Source organism: Lonchura striata, chromosome 12, assembly GCF_050655825.1.
Source record: "Lonchura striata isolate lonStrDom1 chromosome 12, ASM5065582v1, whole genome shotgun sequence".
NCBI classification, from domain to species: Eukaryota; Metazoa; Chordata; class Aves; order Passeriformes; family Estrildidae; genus Lonchura; species Lonchura striata.
In genome coordinates, this window is record NC_140714.1 from 1680947 (window position 1) to 1707032 (window position 26086).

At 46.9% G+C, this 26086-nt stretch overlaps 1 long non-coding RNA gene across 1 annotated transcript in view; it reads left to right on the forward strand.

Annotated features, from left to right (window-relative positions):
* Positions 1-709: 709 nt before the first annotated feature.
* LOC144247000 (uncharacterized) overlaps positions 710-26086 on the forward strand; it is a 117447-nt gene continuing 92070 nt past the window's right edge. The window contains exon 1 of the long non-coding RNA XR_013340719.2: positions 710-1598. This is a non-coding gene — a long non-coding RNA (uncharacterized LOC144247000). The remainder of the gene's footprint in view (positions 1599-26086) is intronic.

Here is a 26086-nt window from a genome sequence, read left to right on the forward strand (position 1 = left end):
TCCAACCAATATGATTAATGCAACGTTCTCCGTTTATTTGAGAGAAGATGGCAGTTTTTATACACTTCTGCATAGTTTATAATTTACAAAGGCACTCTCATTGGCAAGCTAACATTGTCTATCTTTGTCTTAAGGTGGCCTAAACCTCACAATAGAAACCCATACTAATTCACACCCAGACAGCCCAGTGCATCACACCTTAATACAATTTCTAACTGTCACAAACTCTTAATTTCTAACTGCGCCACAAACTCTTAATTTCTAACTGTGCCACAAATTCTTAATTTCTAACTGTGCCACAAACTCTTAATTTCTAACTGTGTCAGAGGCTGGAAGGCCTCACAAGGCCCAAATCTGAGGCCTTGGCTGGAGTAGCTCAAATCTCATTCCAAACATAAATCGTGACCTCTGTCTCTCAGAAATGCTGCAAGAGCTTAATAATAAGGGAAAAAAAATAATTTATTAGGCTACTACTATTATACTACTATTAAAAAAAAAGAAAGAAAAATGCATACAAAATATAAAATGAAAATATTTTTAAATATTCCTCTTCCTACTACTCAACGCTAACAAATTATAGTGAGACACGACTTGGGCTCTTAATTATTTACTTTTTAATATAATTAATATTAAGTGTTAATTAACCTCTTCCTACCAAGAAGATTCTTTTTCCCATGTCAAAGCATGACACGGGCTTGTCAAAATCCTACACCAAACCCCTCTATTCTGACCTGGAGCTCCATGCAAGGGAGCCAGCAGGAGCCCTGGTTGTGCATGAGGAATGCCAGAGCACAGGCCAAGGTGAAACCCAGCAGAAAGGTAAAATATCAGTGAGTTTCTTGTGTATTTGAAGGCATTTACTAGAACTTAACAGGGCATTATCCCTCGCTGAGGAATGATAAGATGGCTGAAAGAGCAGTTTCTATACACCCTGCTGCTATAAAATTGAATTGGTTTCATATATACTACATTTTAAAGGCATTTTAGACTTACGGATTTATTAAAAAAAAAAAAAAAAAAAAAAGGTTTATCCTTGATGTCCTGAGCACATTATTGCAGTAACCTCACTGCTGGACCGTGGCTTTGGCACAACACACACATCCATAATGAGGGACTGCCTGTTCTAGGGAGGTTTTATTACAAAAGAAAGTGCACAAGTATATTAGGAAGATGGGGGGGAAAACAGACAAGTCTATTTTTTTGGCAAAGCCTTGTATTATAGATCTCATTTCTCTGGTTGCAGCTGCCTTTAGGCACCCATTTCAGTGAGCTGCTCTGTTCTGCTTAACTGTAGATGCTTCCCAAATTTCCTCTTTGGTGAAACAAGCATTTGTGCAGGTTCCCCATAAAAATGACTGATTTGGGTTTTACCAGGAGCTCTGGCACTTCTCCACTACAAGAAAGAATTGCATTTATAGAGAGGTTTATCAAGATGGGAATAGTGAAACAAACATTTTTAATGTCCAGCAGAATCCTCTGTCTTCCCCCAAACAAGCCTCCCTGGGCAGGAATTTCAGCCACTCTGGAATGGAAGCCTCCTGGAAGGAATCTGCTTCCCTGTGGGACTGCCCAGCTTTCAGCCCTGCTGCTGGGGGAAGGTAAGAGAGCTCTGTTTTCATTTACTATTTATGAGATGTGCGTTCCTATTGCCAAGTGACCACAGCATTCGGTGCTTTTAAGAATCTGCAAATGAGATGAAGCTCATTATTTTTTAATGTGAAAGGGATTATTGCAATGGGAGTGCAGGGATGTGTAACCTCAGAGATGGCTCTTGCTGGGGGGATAGATTTTGAGGCTTTTGCTTTAGGAAGTCAATAAAGAACACAGAGTATTTCCCAGTCATTCTGCTCAGCATCTAAAAGCAGTATAGGAATAACACTAAAAAGGATATTTTTTTTAATTGCAGACTGGGACTTGCAGGAAATTGCCCTCCTCGTGTGTGTGTTTTACTGTGCAGCGTTGAGAGAAATGCAGGGGCACGTTTCCAAAATAAATCTTTTCCTTAATAAGCAAAAATCCCTCATTATCCATTCCTGCCCCCAGTCATCAGAGCTGATCTCAGGGTCCTGAGGGACAGCAAAGGCTGGTGGCACAAATGCAGCTTTTCCTCGGATTTTGGGGTGCAGGGGTGCCCTGAGCCCCTGCCCCAGCCCTCCCTGCAGGTCACACACAAGATTTGTGCATCACCTGAGGATTTTCAGAGGTGTCTGTGTGAGCCAGAGCTCACAGGTGGCAAAGCACTGCAGGAGAGGGCACCTGACTCAACAACACCTCTGAGGCAGCTCAAGCTATGCAGAAAAGAGTCAATTTAAGGGAAATATCAGAACTTTGCTGCATGTGGGAAGGATCAAGGGGCACTGAGCAACTGCTGAGCACTTTTTGGCAGCCTGGGAGTCTCATCCCTGCTCCCCAGCAGCACGGAGCTGGCACAGGCCACTCTGCCCAGCACAGCCACTGCTGCCCCTCCAGGACAGCAAGGCAGCCTTTAGCAGAATATCCCTGGGGATTTGTTGCCCAGCTGCCAGGGAACAGCACTTGCAGTGCTCAGGTGCCTTGTAAGACCCCAGACTAATTTCCTTCCCCGTGTTCCTGCTCTGCTGAGCTCATGCTCCACAAACGCAGTAATTGCAGGCATTTGTTTTGAGCCACATGAGCCTGAGCTCCAGAGCGAGTTTTATTTACTGCAATTATATCTGGCAGGTAATTTCTAGTAAACCCAGGGAAATGATTAACCTCCCACTAAATTCATGAACAGAAAAATAGGGCAAATTGATCAAATAAGCTGTTTCCTACCTAATAAAAAAAATATTACAAATATAACATCCTGGAACAGAAATAGCTCTGATGAAACCATAAAGACAAGCAGGAACCTGCTAGAGGCAGCTGTGCAGAGTTTTAAAAATTCTAGTTTATCTCCCAGCCATGAGTTATTATTATTTTACCCATTGCTGGTGGTGGAGCTGCTTCAGCTGTGCCCATACCTTGTGTCACAGATGAGTGACTTATGTCACTTAAAGAATCATAGGCAAAGGTATTAGCAGAAGGGGATTTAATTAAAATTTGTCAGAGTGTGATTGAGCAAAGTTTGATGGCAAGTTTTACTCTGACTCATTACACATGGATGAATTCTGCAAAGGAAAATGGAGTTGGAATTGATTTCAAGTGATTTACACAGAGAGTAAAGAGCCAAAAGGGTCAGGGAGACCCTCCTGTTGAGTCATGAGGTGCAGAGTGGAATTTCTTCCTCATTTGGGTTTGGATAAGAGGCAAAGACAGCCTGGGACGTGAGAGCATCCCTGTGGACAGGTTAGAGAATGCTGGAAGCAGACCTGGCTGCTGCTGATTTCCACAGCAATGTCTGTCTGCATTCCCTCCCCAGGGAGAGCTTGAGAACCACCCCAGGGCAGTGGCTGAAGAATGCCCAGAATTGCCATTTTCCAGCTCAAAGCTCTGCCCTGTGACCTCGTGCACTTTAAAATTCCTTATCCATCTCCACCTGGGGTGAGGCAGCTTTATCCCAGCCTGGCTTGGGACACACAGCAGCAAATGGGAGATGAGGGAGATGAGGAAGAGTTGCTTGTCACTCGTGGAAAAGGAGTTCTCAGCCTCATCCGTGGTGCTCCCCAGACTCCAGACAGAGAATAATGTCACTCTGAGGCCCAGATTTTCCTCCTCCTTTGGCATGATGGTAACCAGCAGAAGAGCTGGAGAAGATCCATCATGGGCCACCTCTGTCCTCCTCCCGTGCACCGCTGGCCAGGCTGTGCACAGAGGGGCTCCAGCTGCTTGAGGTGAGGAAAACCAGGAGATTTGTCATTTGGGGAGGGCTTTGCCCGTTCTCCAGGGCTGCTGGGTTTGCCCTGCCCACACAACCTCAGCCTTGGTGGGTACAAAGTGGGTACAAAATGATGGGTAAATGGAAGCAGGGAATTTCCAGGCTGGCAAGGTGCAGGTTTGAGGGGTTCTTTCTCCTCCTTGTCCTCTCCCAGGCACAATTTCCTCTCTGATCCTGACTGATGGTTGATTCCATTGGGTTTCCCACACAAACAGTGGCAGTGAGTCCCTGATGAAAGCCCGGGCAGGCTGTGCAAATGGAGACAGCCACTCCTCTGCACTGCTCCCTGCTCCCTGGGGCTCAGCCTCCCAACTTCCACTCCCGAGGGGTTGCAGCACTGTGGGATGGGATGGGATGGGATGGGATGGGATGGGATGGGATGGGATGGGATGGGATGGGATGGGATGGGATGGGATGGGATGGGATGGGCAGCAGGGACAGGGCTGGCTGTGTGTCAGAACCCAGCACATCCCTGTGCCTGCCCTGGCTGTCCCCAGACCCTGGCACCAAGTCACAAACACCTGTGGCTTCCATTTTAGCCCATGGAAAAAGCTGCCAACTCTGTGTGAGGAATTACAAACCACAAGGGTTTGAGTGGTGTGGTAGTTGAGTTAACACAGGGTGGAAAAGTAGAATTTTGGGGTTTTTAGAATATTAAGAGGCTCAAGATGGAGGGATTTGGGTGTGTCCTGACCTTCTTCTCCTTCTCCTTGCCCTCCCTGCCTTGCTGTGCTGGTGACACTTTTCTGTTGGTTTAAGGCACAGACACACTGCCCAACAGAAATGACAGATATTGGCACGTTATTGCAAACATGGCACAGGCAGTTTTTGGTATAAAATGCAAACACCCCTGAGGGCAGACAGAATGCCATGGCCGAGCTGCTGGCCAGAGCTCAGCAGGGCAGAGAGAGAATGTTCTGGAGAAGGGAAAATAAACAGCTTGAGAAGCTGATCCTGCACACTCAGACTGCTCCTCTGGCTGCAGGGCTGGGAGAAGGAGGATTTTACACTCCTGGGGTCATCCCAGCACCCAGACCCCAGGAACTGTGGGGCTGCCCAGGGTGACAGGGGCTGGGACATGGGGAGGGGGCTGTGCTGGCCCCTCATGGCACCACAGGGACGGCCAAGTGACCAAGGGCAGTCACATCCCACAGGACACCTGCCACTGCTCCTGGTGCCTCTGGGAAGGTGAAGCAGCTGGGTTTGATTTCTAGGGACACCCCTGGCACAACACTGGGCTGTCAACATTGCTGTCAGGAGCTGAGCTACTCCTGCCTTGGGCACTGAAAGAAATTGCTCTTGAGTTGGCACTACTGATGTTCAGGAGGGATAGCAGGAAAAAAATTCTTCACTGGAAGAGTGGCAGAGCATTGGAATGGGCTGCACAGGGCAGGGCTGGAGTCACCTCACTGGAAGTATGCAAAAAGTAGATGCAGCTCTTTGGGATGTGGTGGGAGGGTTGGATTTGATGATCTTGAAGGTCTTTTTCATTCCTTAATGATTCTGTGGCCTTGGGTGATAAATACCACACTGAAGGAATCTTCCAGAACCTCCACTTTAAATCTGTATTTTATGACCTTTAGGTACATTCCCTATTTCCCAGTATTTCCACATCATACAGAGTTGTTCTATTTGTATCTCTTCCCTCTGTTCCTTTTGAATACTTGACCAAATTCATGATTAAATAAATTCTGTGTATATTGCTAAAGTTTATTCTGCTGCTGAAACATGGCACAGAAATCTTTTGTCTGTCCTGAAACTTCAGACAAATCTTTGCTTCCTTTAAAATAACCTTTGAAATGTTTTTCATCCAAACGAGTGAAATAGCAAGAATAATAGATGTTGTAGGATTTGTAGCCACTATAGTTTCCTGCTTCTCCAAATGCTTTTGGAAATGCTGATTGATTTGTAACAAAGCTTGAAATGTCACCAGGAGGAATGAATGAAAAATACACTGCTCTAATGTATGTAGAAGTTGAAATTGGCTCAAAGTTTTAACCTTTAGAGGTGCTTTTTTCCTTTTCTACCCTTTTTTAACTGTTCACAGCAGTCAAGGAGTTGGAAAGATAACCAGGAACAAAATGCACATAGAGGAAATGAATAAATTATGCTCTTATTTTTGGCACATTTACAAGAGAGACATTTTAAAACTCCACTTCAGTGACAAAAGAAAGGATTGCTCTAGTTAAAATAAAGTTTGTTCCCTCTGCGACAGAGGGATGCTGTGCTGGGGAGGTCTGATGGATCCCTGGCTTGATTCTGAAGGTGCTTGAGAGGGGGAAAAAACCCTGACTGTGCCCACAAACACCTCAAAGACTGCAGGAAGGGGCTCTGCTGGGGCAGGAGGGGATCATTCCTGCCTTGGCCAGGGTGGGAATGTGCTGGGAGAGCAGGAGCCACGTCCAGGCAGTGTTTGCTCCCCAGCTGGCTGTGCTGGTTGGACTGGTCTCGGTGAGCTGGGCTGTGTTTGGGCAGCAACGACAACGGGGCTTTGCCTGCTCTGGAATTGGCAGTAATTGGAACTGCAGAATGAGGGAAACATGGTTTGAAACCCATCCAATTTCAGCTCCAGCAAGATGACCCTTCAGGGACGTTGAGGCTGCTCCGGGGCCAGCAGCTCGTCTGTGTTTTGTCCCTGCTGTCACTGGTTGTGTCGCAGTCCTCGCAGCGCTCAGCGTTTGTCACTCAGGTTAGAAATGTCTGGTGCTTTCCAGGGTTTGCTGCTTTTCTTCTTCCTGGTGAATTTACTCTCTGGAGTATAAAACATGATAGCAAAAGCCTCGGGACCTGCCTCGCTGCAATCAGTCTGGGCTGGGAGATGTGCAGCAGCTGGAGCTGCAGTGCTGGGAGCATGGGATTCCTTGGGCTTCACTCTCCCCTCCTCCCCCTCAGTAACCAGTGATTTTGGGCAGTTTGAAAGCCGAGCAGGAGCTGGGCAGTGAGTGGGGCCCGAGTGCATTTTGTTGTCACTGAGAACCAGCGAGGTGGCTCATCCTCCCTGCCCCGACAGGACCTGTGAGCCCCAGCTCAGTGCTGCAGCAGAACGGTGCAAAACTGCTGACAAATGTGCTGCTCCAGCTTTTGCCCAGGATTTTGGGGGTGGAAACCAGGGCCCTTTTCTTCCTGCAGCTCCCTCTGCCCCTGTGCCAAGAGCTGTTTCATGTGGTGATGCTGTGAGGAAAGATAAGAGGCAAGAGATACTGAGCAAAACCAGGTAACACCAGCAATAAAAACTGCAGGTTCTCAAGTTCCAGTTCATTCCAGTACCCTGGAACTTGCAGCCCCACTGGAGCTGGAGTAAGCCAAGCTGATGCCCTGGTGTGTCTGTGAATGCCAGCGTTGGAGGAAGGTCAGGAGGGAGCTGCATTGCAAATGAATGAAATGAATCCTGGAGCAGTAATTACAGGGCTGTCTCACCTTGTTCCTAGATGCTTTTTTTTTTTTTTTTTTTTTTTAGTAGAAAAAGGCTCAAGATGAATCCACCTATCTGATTTCAGCCTCATGATGTGTTTGTTCAACATAAAAAAATCGATGTTGAACTAAAATTTAGTGGGGAAGGAGAAGGTCCGTGGGGATTACATTCCTGTTCAGTGCAATTTCGTGTTTTACTGCTGCATAGCCTGGCTGGTTAATAAGGGCTCCTTGAGTGGGAGTCTGTATTATTGCTGTGCTGGTATGTGAAAATCAATCCTTGTAAATTTATTGGTGGCCACGTGCTCTCTTTGCTGTTGTTATAATTGGGGCTGTCATTGATTGACAGCAGCCAATAACCAAAAGCACTTTTGCAATTCTGATCCCCATCAAACACCAAGGGCAGGGAGTGTCCTTGTGCCTCACACTCTCCCCCAGAGCTTGGATCACTCCACAGATTACTGGGATGAAGAACTTGCCTGGAATTGAGGGGAAGCAGTGGGGATGGCAGTGGAAGGGCTGTGCCTTTGGCCAAAACACCAGGAGAAAACCCAAATCCCTCCTTTTGGGTTAATGAATCCTTTCTCCCTGGATCTAAGGTGAGCCCATTGAAGCACCTGGCAGGGATTCTCCCTCTGACTTTGTGCTGGGATAATGGGCAGTTAATTAAGGAGAGGAAAATTTGCATCCTTTGGAAGCAGCACATCCTGGATTCCTGTCTGGGCTTTTTATCTGATCTGGAGAATGGAAAGGAGATGACTTCAGAGAAATCTGAGCATGATAATCTTCTGGGAAGGCTGAGTGAGGCAGAAGCAGCGTGCTGGAAGGAGATCAGTCCTGGGCTTCCCAGATGGGTTGGTGAGGGATTTCGGGAACAGCCAGGGAGCTCCTCCATCAGGCACCAGGCTGGCTCCAGCAGGGCTCCATCCTCCATGGTTTCAATGCCCCAGTCAAGCCAGTTATGGCTCTTGATTACCCATTTAGCTCCCAGCATCTGATTGAAAAGGTTTGATTGCTGAATGTGAACTGGGATTAATTTGGTTAGGGCACCAAAACTAATGGCATTTACAGGAATTAGCTTTGGATATCAAAATGTAAGTCTGAGATAAAACCTCCACCTTTCTTCATGTGAGAAACACTTGCTGTAGGTTTGACTTACAGGAACTCAGTTCATGTGGTGCTGATGAAAAACAAATTCGCCTTTACCTGCATACATTAAATTTCTCTTCCCTTGGCTGATAATCCTCTGCATGTTGGCATCCTGACTGCTCTAAAGAGTTTTGAATTAATGTTGGAATTATTCATTTGGGTGGTAGGAGCATCTGTTCCAGTGTTATATCCGTGTCTGGTGTTTCTTCATTATATATGGCATGATGCACTAGAAAGGCACTTGAGATGCAGGTTATAAAAATACCACAAAGGCAGGGAAGGCATTTATTGAGGAGTGCTCTGTGAATTTGGATGCATTTCATTTAGGAACAGTCACCCACAAGTGGGTGATGCTTAGTGCTGGGGGCACAGGGGTTAATTTGGGAATGTCTGCAGAGGGAGCAGCTGCTGGGAGCAGGTTCTGACCTGGCTGTGGGCCAGGGAATCACAGATTTGGTCAGAGGGAATTTGGCTCCAAAATGGGGACCTGGGGGAGCACAGAGCTGGGCTGAGGGAGCCTGGGGAGTCCCAGGGAGGAAGGGCTTAGGTCAGTGTGTGACACACAGGGCCCACTGGGCAGGGACCAGGAGGAGATGGAAGGGGTGCACCTTGATCTCCAGGGGTCCTGGCAGGGCTGGGGACACCTCAAGGACCAGACCCACCTCTGCTGGCAGGTATAGTAAAAATGTGTTGAACCCTGGACGAGGGGAAGAAAATTATGATGTCTGCTCCAGATCAGGAGGCTGAAGGATAATTTTATTAAAACTATGCTATATTGCATTAATATACTATTTAAAGCAATACTAGCCTATTCTACATTCTTATGTCTTACTTACCCATCTAACTAACTCAAACCCCTGACTATCTGCTGAGAGCCCGAGCCACAGCTGGGTCCATTGGTCACTGACCCCAAACAGCTTCACCAGAATCCAGCCCAGCATCACTGCAGGTGAACAATCTCTGGTTATTGACCCCAAACAGCTTCACCAGAATCCAGCCCAGCATCACTGCAGGTGAACAATCTCCACACCACATTCCACATGGGTAGAACTAAGGAGCAGAGATAAAGATTGTTTCCTCTTCTCTCTCTGTGCTTCTCCTGAGGGACAGAATTGTGTCTCTCTGCCCAGAGAACGTGGCTGTCACAGTCAGGGATCTGCAGGAGGGGCTGGGTGTGGGTTCAGCCGTGCAGGACGAGGGCTGATGTCCCATGGGCTGTGTCAGTCCCTGGGGTGGCTCCAAGGGACAATGTGACCATCACAGCTCCAGGCTTAGGAGCCATTTCCAGGGCTGACCAAAAACCCTGCAGTTATGATTAAAACCTGTTCCTCCAAAGACAAAAGGCTCATCCTAAGTGTTGGGAGCTGTAAATCACCAGGGTCTCCTTGGCTCTGGGGTCAGGTATCAGGTTAGGGCTCAAATCAGCATCCTCAGGAACCCATTTCACTCTTGATCCTCTCAATCCCTGCTGAGGAGAAAGGGCTTATCATTAGTTATCAAATGATAGCAATGGTTCCCTTGGCTGTGTTCAAGCCCAGGTTTGTGCAGATATTAGATGAATTTTCAGAAGAACAAAGTGCTCAAGAACTTGATTCATGGGTGGATTTTGGCCTGTGTTTTATAGGTCTTCAAGGAATCACCAAAAAACCATTTTTTCCTGCTCAGTGTTTCGAAGTTTAACCCTGTGGTACAGGAACTGTTGGCAGAAACTCAGCTCTGAAGGAAATATGAACCATTTGTCAAGGATAGGAGCAGCACATATTTTAGCCCTCCAGCCCTGCAGGCTTTCAGATATTACCCAATAAAACAAGCTCATCCACTCCTTCTTCTTGAAACCCCAAACCTAATTTTAAGTCTGTTTTCTCTCTAGAGTTCACCCTATAACTTTTCTCCTCCTGGAACACATCCCATGGCTGGCTGGGTGATACCCCTGCCCCTTTTGGCCCTCTCTGAGTGGAGCCCTAAGCCAAGCCCCAAATTCCCACCAGGAACATCCCTCTTCCACCTCCCCACGGCTCCTCATCCTCAGGGATGGCTCATTCCAGGCTTGGTGCTGGTTTGAGGAGAGGCACTTGGGGGTGGGAGATGGGGAAGAGGAGAGCAAAGGAGGAGGAAATGGAAGAGCTCTGAGAATGACGACTGGAAGGAATTTTGGGGGAGGGTTTCTCATCTTTCTCAACCTCCATGTCTCCTGCACGATGCAAAATGCACAGCTGAGAGCCACTGATCTCCACAGCCTGAGGTTTTCTTGGCTTGAAATCCTGGTCTGGGCCAAATTCCAAGCGTTTGCTCATTTAGATGAGTAAATCTAAGAGAAATTAAAGATGAAGATGTATTATCAGTCTTAACTTCTCTGTAATACTGGTGCATGCCTATGATTTTGTCATTACATCAGTTCTTGAGATGCAGAAATTGCTGGGAGTAATTGAATTCTCGCTCTACTTTATTGCATTCTTGTGTTGCTTCCTTGACCCTGGGTCTCTTTGCTGAGTTATAATACATTTTAACAATTTTCCCTTGAACATCTGTGTCTGCAGGAATATCAAACATGGCACATCCACTCCCTTTCACGTGGAACAAACCACGAAAAGCTGTGACAGGGACAGTGCCTGGGGTGAGGCACAGGCAGGGTGGCTGTGGGGGTCACACTTTGAAAGCATCTTTTAAATCAAATGGGTTTTTTTTACCCAGCAAGCTCTAACTTTCATTCATTCGTTTTATCCCAAGCAATCTGGGTTGATTCAAAGCAAAATACTCTCACTTTTTGTTTGTTTGTTTGTTTGTTTGTTTGTTTGTTTTGGGTGTGGAGGTGAATAATTGTTGTTTTAATGATCTTGAGAGTTGGTTTCTGTGTCAGGAAGCTGCAGAATCCCCATTCCTGGAGGGATTTAAAAGCTGTGTGGATGTGGCACTTGGGGACAGGGGTGAGGGGTGGCCTGGGCTGTGCTGGGGGAAGGTTGGGCTCGCTGGTTGTGGATGGATTTCTGAACCTAAATGATTCTGTGGTTCTCTCTAATGGGTCTGGCTCTCATGATATCCTTAAATAGCCCCTCCTGTTGCCACTGCCAAAGGCAGGACAGGCTGCTGGGCTAATCCAGAAGAACTTTTCATTCTGTTCTTATTTTAGCATCTAAAACTTTTATTCTAATAACTCTCCAGGCACTGCTTTGGCCTCCTCCCCAGCAGGGTGTCCCAGCCTGCCCAAGGACTACGACATTTGCTCAAGGTTGTTTTGCATCCTGCCTTTCATCAAGCGATGCACTTAATTAAAATCTGCACTCCACTGGCAGTGGTGGAGCAGAGCTGAGTTCACATCCTGAGTTCTGCTCCAAAGGGAAACATCCTGGGAAATTGTGTATTTTATATCACTGGCCTTTATGGGGTGGTTAATAACCGTGGTTACTGGAGAGCAGCAAAACACCTCTGATACTCTGTCCTTTAAAGAACACGATTTAAAAATTACCAGGCCATTAGGAACCCCCTCCTTTTTAGAGAATAAATGAAGGCTCACAGCTCTTTGCAGTTCAGGATGGCATATTTGACACTCCAGAGTTTTCCAGGCAGTGGTTCTGTAAGGAACCCATGAGGAGGGAGAGCACCATGGATGTGCACATCACCCAGGAGCTCCCTGGAGTCCCCAGGGATGCTCTGCCCCACCTGCACACATCCCCAGCCAGGGGGAAGGTGCTGCTGAGTGGAGGCAGGTGTGTGGAATGCCTCACTCAAAAATTCTTCCCTCTACTTTGTGACTACTTCTACTATAATATCTCAACTTTTGTGACTTCTTGTTTTTCCTTCAAGGTTGGTAACTCATCCCATGGCTCAAACCCAAAATCACAGCTGTTTCCAGCTGCCTGCCAGGGTCTCAAATGCTTCTGACCTGGGCCTGGAACCTCCAAAAATGTCTGAGGGACATTTTGAGTTCTGACACTCTGTGAGCAGCTCTGCAGCTCAGCTGAGCTTTGGCATCACCTCCTGACCCTGCTTCTCGTGGGGATGCACGTGGGAGCAGCCCAGGAGCAGCAGGGACTGCAGAGCCATCCCTGAGCGAGTCAGACGTGCAGGATCCTCAGGGGCTTTAGTGGCTGTGTGTCTGTGAAAATTAACTTATTCCTGCCTGTTCCGAGCTGATCTTTAGATTATAATAAGCCTGGGTGTGTTTAGATGCAGTTTGTGATTCTGCTCCTGCTGGCACCTGCTTTGATGCTGTCTGGGAGGTTCCTCCCAGGGGTTCTGACTGCAGTCTGGGGTTTTTTTGGCCCAAACGATCTGAGGGCTGAGTGGATTCTTTATTTCTCTCACCTGGCTGCAACAGACCTGCCTGCTGGAGCTGCAGGGCAGGCACCCAGCTGGTTGTAGAACCCCAGAAATTATTTCTCCAACCTCAGCTTCAGCTGGGCATGGGCGGGACTTGGTTTTGTTATTTGCTGGCTCTGGGCATGCTGATGCATTTAAGAGGCACCTGGAGCCTTTTGTCCTATCTGGGGATGTTGAGTGCTGCCTCTGCAGGAGCAGGGAGTTGCTGGTGTGCTTCAGGTAAGGCGTGGAGCCCTGAAGGTCATTGTGATTCCGCTGATGATGATAAGTAAAACAAGTTTGTCTTTTTGCTGGCGGTGAGGGGGATGCCTAGAAAGACATTAAAAATAGCTACAGGGAATCTGCTGTGCTCCTTGCAGCTCCTGAATTGTTGTGCTATTAATAATGTGCTCCAGACATCCATGGAGCTCCCAGCCCTCCCTCCAGTGGATGTCAAGGAGCCGTAGATAACCTGGTGTTATCAAACTTGTGCTGCCATGCAGAACTTTATAGGGACCTGTGCCTTGATGTGCTGGAAGTAAGTACATTATTACCAAGGATTTCATGCAAATGAAGGGGTATTGTGCTGTAACACTGTCAGATCATTACAATTTTCTGCTTTAGTAGCTCCTTGAAGGGACTTTTAGGTCCCAAGTGGAATTGTAGCTGAAAGCCCTGTGCTGCAGGTGCCTGTTCTCTGCTCTGGATCCCCCACCCCTGCCCTGGGGAGCAGAGGGGTTGTGCCCTGCCTGGCTGGCCTGTCCCTAAAAGGATAATCTCTGTGCAGCCCCATCCATGCTCTGTGTGTACAGGATCATTTTGGTCAAGTAGGAGTGATATTCTATTCATTTAAATAGTGTAACATCTGACACAGCTGCAATGCTCTGATATTAATGGCCCACTTGAGACCAATCCTTCTTCTCAAAGGGCTTTTGGGTCACAAATTCATCATGCAGGCATCAGGCAAAGAGTTATCATTCACTTTTTTTTTTTTTTTTTTGTGAAGGACAGATATTGATATTCCCTCAGGATGTGGAGCTCGATCCCCTTATCAGCAGTGCTGGGAGCAGAGGAATCTCCTCCATCCGACAGCCCTGTGTAGTTCAGACAGCTCTGCTTTTTCCCAGGGAGCACTCAGGGAATGCTCAGATGTCACAGTCTCAGCCCAAAAAGCTGTATTTTTGTTGATTTTAGTGTTCTTCCTTGCCTGTGTCCAGCAGGAGACACGGTTTGGTGTGGGCAGTGTGAGTTGCCATGCCTTGGATGTTAACTGGAGATGGGGACAATGTCTTGGCTGGCCCAAGGCTTGTTCCCAGGGCCAGGAGGAGCAGAGCCAGGGCTGCCCCTGGGCTGCTGAGCTGAGCTGGGCTTGGCTTGGCTTGCAGCTCTTCTCCAGTCTCCCAGCGAGACTTTGAGCAGCTTGCTGAGGCTCCTTGGGCTTCCTTTCCCCACCTTTCCTTTTGCTGAGATTCTTTGTGCTTCCTTTCCCCAACTTTCCTTTTGCTGAGATTCTTTGTGCTTCCTTTCCCCAACTTTCCTTTTGCTGAGACTCTTTGTGCTTCCTTTCCCCAACTTTCCTTTCATGTGCAAGTCTGTCATGCCAGCCAGGAGTGCAGTGGGACAGGAACCCTTTTTATTTCCAGGTGGGGTCCAACAGGCTTTCCTCCCTGCTGAACACCACGGGTAGCAGTGAAAGGCAGATTGGAATGTTCCTGCTCAGCTGGGCACTACAAAACCACAGGGGAGGTGAGAAGCTCCCAGGCTGGGAGCTCCTCAGGGGCAGGGAACCTGCAGCCGGGCTGATACAAAATGCAAGGGAAGGGACCATGAAAAACCCAAGTCTGTTGTAAATGCAGGTGAAGCTGGTGGGAAAAAATGCTGATGTCTGGCTCCAGCTCAGAAGGCTGAATGATTTCTTTATTATAACTATACTATAATACATTAATATACTATTTAAAGGAGATACTCAAACTACAAACCTACTTGCTCTAACTCCCATATCCAACTCACTCCCAACTCATGGCCCTCTCTGAGTCCAGCCCCAGGTGGATTGGATTGGCCATCAGCTCAAACAATCCTCACCAGAATCCAACCAAGCACTCACCCCAGGGAAGCAATTCTCCAAACACATTCCACATGGGAAAACAAGGAGCAGAAATAGAAATTGTTTTCTTTTTCTTTCCTCTGCGTTCCTCTGTAAAAAAATCCCGAAAGAAAGAAGAATGTGCTTACAACATAAGTCTGCTTGGTTTTTGGGAGGTCCAAGAATGTTCTCCTGTGGTAGTGCTCCAGGGCTGCTTTAGAAAGTGGCTAATAAATGCCAGGAAAATGAATGAACTGCTTCTGGCTGCTGGGGCTCCAGTGCTGGGTTACTTGGAGCAGCAAGGAGCAGGAGCTGGTGCTGCCAGCTGAGGTCTGATTATGTGGGGCAGAATTGATTGATTTTCCTTGTCTAAATTATTCACAAGCTTAGTAATTGCTTCTGGATCTGATAATTTCACGGGGGCTCGGGTCCTGTATCGTGGCTTATAAGAAGTTTAACCATTAGTGAAGTCTTGGGCAATTAATCCCCATGGTGGTGGGCTGCTCTCAGGATGGCCTTGGAGCTCATGGGGCTGGAGCAGGAGAAGCACAGGGCATTGGAACAGCTTCCAGAGAAGCTGGGGCTGCCCCACCCCTGGAAATGTCAGCTCTTTTCCCTTCCCAAAGCCACGAGCTCCCTGCAGGAATCCCATGAAATGATTTGAAATGTCTGAGGCAGCAGAGCCTGGGCTGGTCTGTAGGGTTTAGGTTCATTTTTGTACATACAGAAGTGTAATTCTGGTGACTGCAGCTCTGTACTGAGCTCTGTGCTGTGAGCACATGCCTGCTGTGCTGGGCTTTGGGACATTTGGGGGGAAATCTGAGTTAGTTCTGAGCCTTGCTTTCATGATCTCATCCAGCTTTACCAAGTGAAGGGGAAGGTTTCTAAATCTTGGTTTCATGATCTCATCCAGCTTTACCAAGTGAAGGGGCAGGTTGTGTTCATCTGCACTCAAGGCATGTCTGAGTGTAGAGAGACCTGTGGCAGCTTTCCCTGGTGTGACTGGGAGCTGAGCAGATCAGGCTTGGCCTCTGCACTTTGAAGGTCCCTTTAAAGGGATTTAAACTATATGGCAGAAAGAAGGATGTTGTCTTGTTATTTTAAAAGTTTCCAATGCCTTCTGATGTTTACATATTTCTACTGCAGTTCTCACACATGTTCATGTAAATAATGATTGTTTTGTATTTTTCTTTGTAAGAGGAGAGAATTGATGGGCTGTTGGTTTGACCAGTGTGGTTGGAGAGGTGGAAATTCCATCCTCCAATCCACTGTCACATTTGGGATTCTATTTGGGATTCTATTTGGGATTCTATTTGGGATTCTATTTGGGATTCTATTTGGGATTCTATTTGGGATTCTATTTGGGATTCTATTTGGGATTCTATTTGGGATTCTATTTGGGATTCTATTTGGGATTCTATTTGGGATTCCATTTGGGGTCAGAAATAGAAGTGGCTCTTTTGATCGTGGTGTGAGCGTGTGAGTTAATTCGTGTTGTAGTGCAACAGAAGGACATTTCAAAACGCAGTGAGCAGTGTGCCAGTGGGATCCCTAACCCAGCAGGGCACTGGGGGGGTGTGAGTGTGCCCAGCCCTGCCCTGCCTGCTCGTGTGCTACCCTGGCAGAGCGTGGGGCTCCCATCACAGAGCACCCATCGCCCACCCCTGCAGCACCCTCTGCTCCCTCCCCGTGGGCAGCAGAGATCTCTGACTATTCCGGGTGCTGGAGCAGAGCAGCCCAGCCCTTGTGTGGGCTGCTGAGGGCTCCTGAGCTCAGCTGGTGGCTCTGGCTGTGCTGCCTTTCCGAGGTGCTTGCCTCCAGAAATAGCACAAGGAAGAAGTGTTGCTCTCCAGAAATGGGGTTTCCCTCTGACAGCTGCTCTGGGATCGGTGCCTCGGGCTGATGGGAGCAGGGAAGGGGGGGCTGCTCTGCTGTTCTTCCCCTCAGAAGTTGTTGCAGTGTGTCAAAAAGTGCTATTTTCTCCTGGCATACGGAGGGAAGCGTGCCTGCCTCCCAACGTGACCTATATAAAGAGAGAGTCAAAGCTATTATTGTTCCCTGCTGGAGATTGTGTTCCTAGGCTCAGTCAGAAAATAAAAAATCCAGGTTTTTAATAGGCAATGAGCTTGGAGAGCAGAATGCAGCCCATCAGCCCTCCTGCTTCTGTGAGCATGTGGCTCTGGGTGATACCCTGCAAATTCTTTCCATACCATCCCAAGGCTCAGAGCTGGACTGATTTTTTTTTTTTTCCTCACAGCAATAATAAATTTCAAAAAGAGAAGGCTCAGGGGAGACCTTAGAGCCCTTTCCAGTGCCTAAAGGAGTTCCAGGAGAGCTGGAGAGGGACTTTGGATAAGACATAGAGGGTCAGGACATAGGGAATGGCTTCAGGTTGAGGTGAGGCATTAGAAAATATTCCTCCCTGTGAAGGTGGGCAGCCCTGGCACAGGGTGCCCAGAGCAGCTGGGGCTGCCCCTGGATCCCTGGCAGTGCCCAGAGCCAGGCTGGACACTGGGGCTGGAGCATCTGGGACAGTGGGAGGTGTCCCTGCCACGGCAGGGTGGAATTAAATGAGCTCCAAGTCCCTCCCATCCCAAACCATTCCATTATTTTCTCCATGTGCTGTGTTCTTCTTGGCCACTGCAGGTTCATTCCAGCACGGGGTCACTTGGGAAGCTGCTTTTTGACCTTGATTTTGTCCCACTGCCTCGTGTCCCTTTGGGCATCAGGTGCCTCTTAATTTGCAGCTCAGAGTTTTGCATTGCAATACATTTATTAGCACAGAGGATTTCTCCTGACAGTTTAATGATGCTGATTCAGCTCTCTCATCAGAGGAGAACTGTTTGCTCTCCATCCAGACCACATCTGCTCATCTGGATATGAGGAATTTTTTGATGGACAAAAGCTTTTGGGTCAGGAACTGATTCCCAGAGAGGTTTTCCAGCATTGCCAAACCCCTGAGAAATGGGCTAAAAGGATAAAGGATATTTCTACTAATTCTGTGTGTTCAAAGGGAGGGAAAATCAGGAGAAGAGTGAAGGTGAGCACATTTCCTTAGCACCCGTGGAATTATTCTTTAACTTTGGAGTTTATTGTGTAATCAGAAGAGGTGAGTGGGGAACCTGCAGCAAAACTCCCTCATGAGGCTTTGCTGGAATCTTTTGACTTGTCCTCTCCCAGTTTGGAATGTATTTAGAGCCCCTTAAGCAAATTACAGATTTACCTTAATTCCCTCTAATTTCCAGTTGCTTGTTCTGTTTTTTTTATAAAAACACTTTTAGTGTGTATATATATAATTAAAGAGCACTTATTAACTTCCATTCTGGTAGCGGTTCTGAGTGGATCAAATTTCCCTTGCACTGAGAAATCCAGCCCTTCCTTTCCCATTCCTGATGCTCCTGTGATGTTATCATTTAACCATAATTTGTCACAATTCCTCTGCCTTAACTCCTTCACTTCCTTCGTGGTCCCTGGGACAGTTTTGGAGGCTCTTGGAATTTGTCCTGGCACACCATTTTCATCCAGAGCCTTGACATTGCTTCAGCTCTTCCTGTTCTCTCTACATAATTAAAGAAGTTGAAATCTGCAAAGATGGACACTGAATCAACCCAGAGAGATAAAGATGTCTCCTCGTATTTATTTCTCCTGCAAGATATATTCTTTATAAATCCTTCATGGCACATTAAATATTGACTCTTCCTTGTCTCAGCGAACAAAATAATTGTGCATCCCCAAATTTCTCCTTCGAAAGCACACGATGGATGGCTGTGGCACTTTACTCAATATTTAATTAAATCCAGTTTAAAAAAACCCGGAGAAAAACTCCCTATGATGTATGAGGAAGCAGGAGGTTCAAAGTTGGCAGTTTCCTCCAGGATGTTCTGTGGAGCATGGCTAACCCAGCTATTAGGGAGCAGAGTTTGGGAATGCATCAATATTTAGGAACTGGGAGTGAAGAATCTGATTTTTAACAAATCCTTCCTATAGCAAATCAAGGTGTGTGTTTAACTGAACGAGCCTTGCTCTGATGGCAGTTCTCCTTAGCCCTGGGGTGATCCCTGGGAATTCCCTGGGAATTCCAGCCTCTCTCAGCTGGATGTTTGCTGAGCACAGAGTCCTCCAGCACTTGGCAAGGGTGATTTTTGTGGTGTGTGAAGGGAAATAGGAAAGCATAACTCATGCTGGAGCTCTAAGTCACCTTGAATTTTTTTGTAAGTTTTGTTTTGGAGTGCTGGTTGAAGAATTCCAATGAGGGAGAGAAGTTAACAGCACCTGCACTCTGCTGGGGTGTCTGGCACTGCTGCCACCCTCTCCTTTGGCCTGGGGGTGTTTGCCAGGGCTCCTTAGGAGGCTGTTCCTGCATCTGCCTTCTTCCCAGGGTTTTCCTTGGAGAAGCTGAGATTGAACACATCAGGGATTATTTATTAGGAGAGGCATCCCTGCTCTCCATGAACGCTGCACTGGAGTGACAGAGGTGCCACAGGGACACCCTGCTGGGAGGGGGGGATGTTTAATCCCAGAATTATCCAAAATCTCAGCATTTCCATCCCTGGAAGTGTTCAAAGCCAGCCTGGCACAGTGGCTCATGGAGAGTCTCCTCATCCTTGGAGCAGAACGGTGAACATTTGCTGGAAGTGTTTAAACAGTGGAATATGGAATAATGTATAATATTGAATGAAAGTGGGTGGTTTCTCTTTCTTATTCTTCTTTTCAAGTGGAAGTAATGACTTAAAATAGAATTAATAAAAAAAATTGAAGAAATATTCCCAGTGCTGCATGCTTTGAAAATCATATCTTGGGACTTAACAAAACAAAGTATTAACTTCAGTCTCAGTATTTTAGTATTTAATTAAATTTGGTTTCAGGGAAAGGTAGGGATCAGCCTCTGGGGCATAGCCAGGTAAGTGCTTTAAAGCTTCCACTGCAAAAAGCTTTAAATGTGTATTTTTCACAGAATTGGATTGGAAAACACCTTTAAAGCCCATCCAGTGCCACCCCCTGCCATGGACAGAGACACCTCCCTCTGTCCCAGGTTGCTCCAGGCTGGCTTTGAACACTTCCAGGGATGGAAATGCTGAGATTTTGGATAATTCTGGGATTAAACAGCCCCCCTCCCAGCAGGGTGTCCCTGTGTTGCCTCCATCATTCCAGTGCAGCCTTCATGGAGAGCAGGAATGCGCCTCTCCTAATAAATAATCCCACTTCCCTGAGGTGTTAAATTGCTAAATGAGTTAACCCAACTTCCTGTAAAGTGTGTTTTCAAATGCATTTTATTCCTGCAATAGTGGCATATGCTGAAATCTGTGGGGAGGAACTCAATAAAATGCTGCCAGCCTGGGAGTTTATTATTTATGGCATTTTTGAAGTTTTTCATCTTTCTGGAGCCTGGAAGCAGATGGGCTTCTAACATTTGATTTCCCTGGATCCTAATTAAAGCTGGAAATGTTGATGTTAAGAAATTAAGTGACCATTACTTAATTTTTCTCCCATTAAGCTTTTTTTAAAATCTTTTTACTCTTTCCCAGACTGTGCTGACTTGTTTGAATTCCCAATATCTTGATCATGTTTTCTACATCTTTTTCCTATTTTCTGCTGCCTTCTACCTGCTCAGATCCTGTGAGCTGCTTCCAGAGCTGATCTGCTGCCCTTTGATAGCAGCTCTCCAAACAAGAGCTCATGTCAAAACTCATGGAGATCTACATCTTGGCCACTGGGAATACAGCTGAAATACTTAAAGTGAAGAAGTTGAAATAAAATACTTCCTCTTCCCAGTACTTAGCCTGGCTATTTACCTTCGGCTGCCCTGGGCATTTGTTTGTATGGTGGGATATTGGAGGCTCAGGATAAATATTTAGGAGTTTCTGGATGTGCACACAGTTTTCAGCTGGGAAAAAGGGGGAATCCTTTGATCTGTGCAAGCAGAGGCTCTGGGATGTGTCTCTGGTGTTGCATCCCCTTGAGATTTGGGTGCTGATGTTCCCATGCCAGTCCTGCAAAAACACAGGCCCTGCAGGGAGGGGAAGGAAAACAGCAAATGAAATTTAATCTGCTAAGAATCAGCCCAGTCTGGACAATTTGCAAACAGCCAGACAAGTGTGAAGAGAGCACCCTGGCTGCTGCTGGAGTGGCTTTTCCCCTGCACTCCAGATGATTTTCCTGATTCCCACAGGGCTGTGGGCTTGTTCCAGGTGAGGACCCCACTCCAGGGATGCCAAAGGGGCTGAGCCCGGAGCTCCTCGGAGCCATCTGCAGCAGATTAACTAACTCCCACAGGCTTCTCTAAATCTCCCCTTCCCGTGATCTCCCAGCATCATTTACAGCCCCCAGTTTGTGCCCTCCAGGCTGACCTCAGAGCCTGCCTCACCTCAGCTGAACTCCCAGCATCTGCCCGAGTTTACCCGCCTGAATTCCCTCCATATGGTGCTTCCTCCGCAGCCCCAGCCTCAAGAAGATGCTTACAGGTGCAGGGAGCTCATTCTGAGGCTTTTCCCACCATCCCTGTGACCCCAGTGAATATTTTTATTGACTATTTTTATTTTTTTTCTCTGCAGCTCTTGGCTGTTTGCTGACTTCCACTGTTTTTTTTTGTAGCTGCGTGCTCGGGGGCTCTCCTTACTAACACAGAAAATCGAATAATGGCTTAGGTCAGAAATATTCCATTTTATAACCTTTGCAAATCCTCTTTGCTCGTGGGTTTTATGGGATAAGTTAATGCTTTACTGAGAAATGGTCTCAAAGCAGACCCATTAAACAGCGCTTGTTTTTGACCTGTGGCATTGGTAAGTCAAGAGTTTTCCAGCTTTTCCTGCACGTGTGTTGGGCTTTCCATCAGCTTTGTGTTTCCAGCCCTTTGGCTCTGTCAGGGAAGCAGCTGAAGGACTCTCAGGAAGGAGGTTCAGCCTCTTCTTTGTGTTCTGCCCCAGCTGATCTGGGATCACCTGGAGCAGGACCCAGCCCAGCCCGTGGTGGGCAGAGCTGCTGCTGTCTGTGGGCTTGTGGGGTGGCTCTTTCCCTCTTTTCCTGCTGCCTGGATTCCCTTTCTTCTCTGATGGAGCCCAACTTGGTTCCAGGGCTCCATGTGGTGGAAAAGTCTCTCCTCCAGCCCGAGCTTCCACAGAAAGGCTCAGCAGTCTCTGGTGTTGGTCTCAAGGCAGTTTATTGCAAGTTATCTCAAGGATTTTCTTCTGGGGCTGCTGTGGTTTGCTCACAGCTCAGGCAGAGGCACACACACACCCTGACATCCTCTCTGACCCCGACTGCTTCTTCTCTCCCACCCAGGGCTGCTGCTCTCTTTGATATGGGACATTACGTGTGACATGTTTACAGTTTTTCCCAATGCCTATTACCTATATTAAATGGTGCTTTTCTATCTTTTATATGGTACATTACGTGTTACATGGTTACAGTTTTTCCCCAATGCCTATTACCTATATTAAATGGTGATTTTCTATCTTTTATATGGGACTTTACGTGTTACATGTTTACAGTTTTTCCCCAATGCCTGTTACCTATATTAAATGGTGATGTTCTATCTTTTATATGGTACATTACGTGTTACATGGTTACAGTTTTTCCCCAATGCCTATTACCTATATTAAATGGTGATTTTCTATCTTTTATATGGGACTTTACGTGTTACATGTTTACAGTTTTTCCCCAATGCCTGTTACCTATATTAAATGGTGATGTTCTATCTTTTATATGGTACATTACGTGTTACATGGTTACAGTTTTTTGCAATGCCTGTTACCTATATTAAATGGTGCCTTTCTACTCTAAACCAATCTGGGAGTGCCAACATCACCAAGAACATGGAGGTGAGGAAGGAGAAAGAGGGAGGACAGGGCAGGCCCAAATTCCAAATCAATCTTAAAACCTCTGACCCCCATGTACAAAACCAAAACCCCCCTGTACAGCACTCAAAAATTCTTCCCTCTACTTTGTGACTACTTCTACTCTAGTATCTAAACTTTTGTGACTTCTTGTTCTCCCTGCAAGGTTGGTAAATCGTTCCATGGTTCAAACCCAAAATCACAGCTGTTTCCAGCTGCCTGCCAGGGTCTCAAATGCTTCTGACCTGGGCCCGGAACATCCAAAAATGTCTGAGGGACATTTTGAGTTCTGACACTTTTCCAGAGACGTTTCCACCTGAGCCGGAAAGCCAGATTGGACTGTTTGCATTGCAGTGTCCCATCTGTGGGAAGCCGTTCCCCCTGTCCCAATTCCATCCCTTGTCCCCAGCCCTTCTCCAGCACTCTGGAGCCTTTTTAGTCAGGGAAGAGGCTCTGAGCTCTCCCTGGAGCCTTCTCCTCCCCAGGCTGAGCAATCCCAGCCCTCGCTGATGCCTGCTCCCCAGACAGGGACTGAGGGCAGGCTCTGAGCTCCTTAAGGAGGATGAAGCTGTGTGTGAGGATAAGGATCAGCTGCTACATGGACATGAGCACAGGGCAATGGGAATTATGATACCCAAGGCAGGAGAATGGCCTGGAGTGCTTAATATGCCTTTATCCAGCTGCCAGGCAAGTCCAGCTGGGGATCACTGAGAGGTGTCACAGGATTCTGAAATGTAATTCCAGGGATTGTTAATGGATCCACATCTGTCAGAGGTGCTGCCCTGGAACTGGAGCCTTGCCACGGGGAACATTTCAAACTGGACTCTTCCCACAAGGAATTCTTTCATTTCCAAAAGGGGCAGAGACAGCTGCAGGTCAGGGCTCTGCCAAGGGTGGAGAGGAAGGAGAGAGGGGCTGGGGGCACAGGGGCAGAAGGACACTGAGATTGCTCTTGCTACCCTTGCCTTGCAATAGGGTTTATAATCACTAATCATGGCAGGGTTAGGTTTTTAAATCAAGGTTCTGTTTTTCACACAGTGGTCATTTGGTGATTGCTGAGGAGCAAAGTAGCAGCAGGGAAGAGAGCAGAGCACACCTCCTGGGCACTGGGGGCACGAGCTCTGTCAGCACCTCATCTTCATGTTCCCAGCATCTGTGTCTGCCTCTCTGCCGCTTCTGATCCATTCTCATCTTCCATTCCCACTGGATTTATTCTTCAGCACTTTTCCTATTCCCTTCCTTTCTCCAAAGCAGAATATAAATGCTACTCTACTCTTTAATTGGAGCTTTGGAAAATGGGAATTTTGGTAAATGTGCAATTAAAGCAGAATTCATTCCTTTTCCTTTAAATGCTATGTTAACATTTCATTTATTTATATATAGTAACAAATGGACTCATAGTAGAGATTTATGGGTTTCCTGGGTTTATTGAAATAAACTGGAATCATTAGAGATGCCTCTTTTAACTTCTGTACTGGAATTAAATTGAAATGATCAGTGCATTGGCCAATTAAGAGAAGACGTTTGCAACTTCAGTTTTCGTATTCAGTGTGGCTGGAAGTCACAGGGTGGTGATGGCAGTTAAATATTAGGAGAAATGGACGTTTTCATTCTGGTGATGAACTTATGAAATGAACCCCCCAATTTGGAATTTAATGACGTTGCTGAGGGCTGAGTGGGGATGTTCTCCTTGGCTGTGGAGCACCATCCAGAGGGAAAGCTGCTCTAACAGGGGCTGATTTGGGCTTTTATTCAGCAATTCAGCTGAAAGGGGCTATTATGTGTTATCACTTTGGCCTGAAATGAGTGCCAGTTCAACTAGCAGGGAGTGAATTAAATTGGATTGCAGTAATGCACATAAAAAGCCCCGGTAAAACCAAAAGTTAAATGCCCTTTTATTGGGGTGAGGGCTATTAGTTTTGTGGAGAGAATGGTAAAATCCTGCAGAAAAGCAGGTGCAGTTTGCCTGCAGCCGGGCCCTGTGGGGCACCCGGCCCTGGCAGCACCAATCCCATGGGAATGCTGGGCTCTGGCTCCCCCACATTCTGTATTTGTGCCCAGGAAGATGCCTTGTGCAGAAGGACTGGATGGTTTGTGTTGGGCTGTGCCACATCTGGCTGGGCACTTGGAATTGCTGGTTTGGGATGGAAGGACCTTAAATCCCAGCCAGTGCCACCCCTGCCAGGGACAGGGACACCTTCACTGTCCCAGGCTGATCCCAGCAGGAGAGGTGGTGTGGGAGTCCAGAGCATCCCTCTGGCTGCCCTGGCAGGTCTGGGACCCTGGCAGGGGTCAGGAACCCCCCTGGACAGAGCCCCCAGAGACACTGGCTGTGATCTCTGCCCATGGAAAAGAGTTTTCAATCTTACAGGATGAATTACAAGCTCTGAGTGTTTGATATAAGTAATAATTAAGTGTGGCACGGGTGCAAAAATAAAATTTTAGGATTCTAGATGAGGGGTCCAAAGGGGGCAAGATGGAGGAAATTGGGTGTGCCCTGTCCTTTTTCTCCTTCTTCATGCCCTCCATGTCTCACTGTGGTGTTGGCATTTTTCTGTTGGTTCAGGCTGGGGACACACTGTCCAACGTAGGTGACAGATATTGGCACGTTCTTGTAAATGCAGCCCAGGGAGTTTCTGGTATTGAATGTTTGTCACATCCCACTGAGGGCAGAGCCCCACACGCTGCCCTGCAGGACAGAGCTGGGCAGGGCAGCAGAACATGTGAGAGATCAACAGAATAAACAACCTGGAAACCAGCACAGACCAATTATGGCTTCTGCTTTGGCAGCGGGGTGACAGACAGAGACTTTTACAACCTCAGGATCATCAGTACCTCAGATTCCAGCAAGGTGGGATTTGAAGCACTGACTCCAAGGTTTTCTGCTCAAATGAGCCCAATGAAATGTTGGATTCCTTGGAGGGCTCCCCCAGTCCATTGCTGGAGCTGCTGCTGTTGAAGAATGAAGTTACTGAACTAAGTCAAAAAAGTGACAGGAAAACAAGGAAATCACAGCTTGTTTGTAATTAGATTGTGAGCATAGAAAGAGGCTCCGTTTCTTGAGTGAATTATTCACAATGAGTTATTTGCTCAGCCCTTGTTAGTAACAGATTTACAATAATTTCTTAATTTTCCATGTTGCTCTGCTCATCCAGATAGCTGCTTCCTCTGTGGTTTTTATATTAAAATTTCTAAGTATAATAAGCGCTGTTTCTTATTGCAAACATCTATCTAGAAGGCAAAAATAAAAACAAAAAGGAGTTAAAAAAGAAAAGGAAAATGCACTATGTAGATTTATATTTCTTCAGTTAAAACGTGCAGACGTGAACTGGAACAGGGTCTCATTTATCACCAGACTTGGTTGCATCTTTAAATAACCTCCTTTTTATCAAAATATGTTCACAATATAATTCATGGAAGTAGCAATTTGGCAGATTGAACTATATTTTTCTGAATTGAATCTCTGTTCTCTCTGATTTA